At 37.5% G+C, this 1,678-nt stretch overlaps 2 non-coding genes across 2 annotated transcripts; both read left to right on the forward strand.

Annotated features, from left to right (window-relative positions):
- Window positions 1-236: 236 nt before the first annotated feature.
- On the forward strand, window positions 237-308 carry TRNAQ-UUG (transfer RNA glutamine (anticodon UUG)). The gene has a single exon. It is a non-coding gene; the product is annotated as a tRNA-Gln (tRNA).
- A 943-nt stretch (window positions 309-1,251) lies between these two features.
- On the forward strand, window positions 1,252-1,323 carry TRNAQ-CUG (transfer RNA glutamine (anticodon CUG)). Its single transcript has one exon. It is a non-coding gene; the product is annotated as a tRNA-Gln (tRNA).
- The last annotated feature ends 355 nt before the right edge of the window (window positions 1,324-1,678 follow it).

The following is a 1,678-nucleotide window of genomic DNA, read 5'->3' on the forward strand; positions in this document are numbered from 1 at the left end:
GTGTAGGCGTTATACACACCCACTTGGATCTGGCTACATCCACATAGCACTGGTCACATCTCCGCCCCATTTCAGTTTAGGCCCTGAAACATTTTTGCCCCTGACCCATGTGGCCTATAGTCCGGCCTTAACAATATGCAAATAGTTTGGTAGCATTTCAAAGATTTTAAGCACCTCCAGTTTAGTATACAGTTTATTATATGTGGACTGTTACAGCCTGGCCTAACATATCAATAGGTTCCATGGTGTAATGGTTAGCACTTTGGACTTTGAATCCAGTGATCTGAGTTCAAATCTCGGTGGGACCTTGTTTAAATATTTATTGTAAAAATAGTAAACAAATATGACACGTTATAAAATATAAAATATTCGTGGCCGATGGGTTTTGGCGATGGTCTAGAAATCCATTGGGGTCTCCCACCGCGTGTTCAAATACTGCCGACTACATTTTGGCTTGCTGGAAAAATGTCATTGAAATAAACTTTAAAACAATACTCAAACATTTTAGAAACCATTCAGTGATCATAAACCCCAGTAGAATAAACCAAAAATGCTTCCTTTCTTTGCCATGGGGGTGTGCCTACTATTATATTATCATAGTTATGTTATTTGCACCTGATACCAGCAATATTCCCCCATATCATCTAATTTATCAATCTCCTTCATGATTTACCATATCACCATGTACTTTAGCTTTCTCTAAAAAATCATCATATCACCATTTTGGGCAATCACAATCTGGGATGTGAAATCCATTGCTACAGCACTCAAAAAGGTAACAGAGGGTTTTTCTGCTTTGCCATAAAAAGTTATTTATACATAGAGTTGAAAACATTACACAGGGCGAGAATAACAATGGGGTGGATGGAGCAACAGTCCTCCACATTAAAATAGGCCCATCATCAACTATACGGTTGGCCATAAATCATAAATATCAAAATTGTAGTTTTAGTTTTCTCATCAAACTATGTTATTTTTCTACTTTTCTGTATTTAGAGAGAAATTGGGGCTGACAGTGTAGGCGTTGTACACACCCACTTGGATCTGGCTACATCCACATAGCACTGGTCACATCTCCTCACCTTTTCAGTATAGGCCCTGAAACATTTTAGCCCCTGACCCATGTGGCCCTTAATCCGGCCTTAACAATATGCAAATAGATTGGTAGCATTTCAAAGATTTTAAGCATCTCCAGTTTAGTATACAGTTTATTATATGTGGACTGTTACAGCCTGGCATAATACATCAATAGGTTCCATGGTGTAATGGTTAGCACTCTGGACTCTGAATCCAGCGATCCGAGTTCATATCTCGGTGGGACCTTGTTTAAATATTTATTTTAAAAAAAGTAAACAAATATGACACATTATAAAATATGTATGTATTCGTGGCCGATTGGTTTTGGCGATGGACTAAAAATCCATTGGGGTCTCCCACCGCGTTTTCAAATACTGCCTACTACATTTTGGCTTGCTGGAAAAATGTCATTGAAATAAATTTTAAACCAATACTCAAACGTTTTAGAAACCATTCAGTGATAATAAACACCTGTAGAATAAACCAAAAATGCTTCCTTTCTTTGCCATGGGGGTGTGCCTACTATTATATTATCATAGTTATGTTATTTGCACCTGATATCAGCAATATTCCCCCATATCATCTAATTTATCAATCTCCT

Source organism: Taudactylus pleione, unplaced genomic scaffold (genome assembly GCF_031769625.1).
Source record: "Taudactylus pleione unplaced genomic scaffold, aTauple2 ptg000085l, whole genome shotgun sequence".
Lineage (NCBI taxonomy): Eukaryota > Metazoa > Chordata > Amphibia > Anura > Myobatrachidae > Taudactylus > Taudactylus pleione.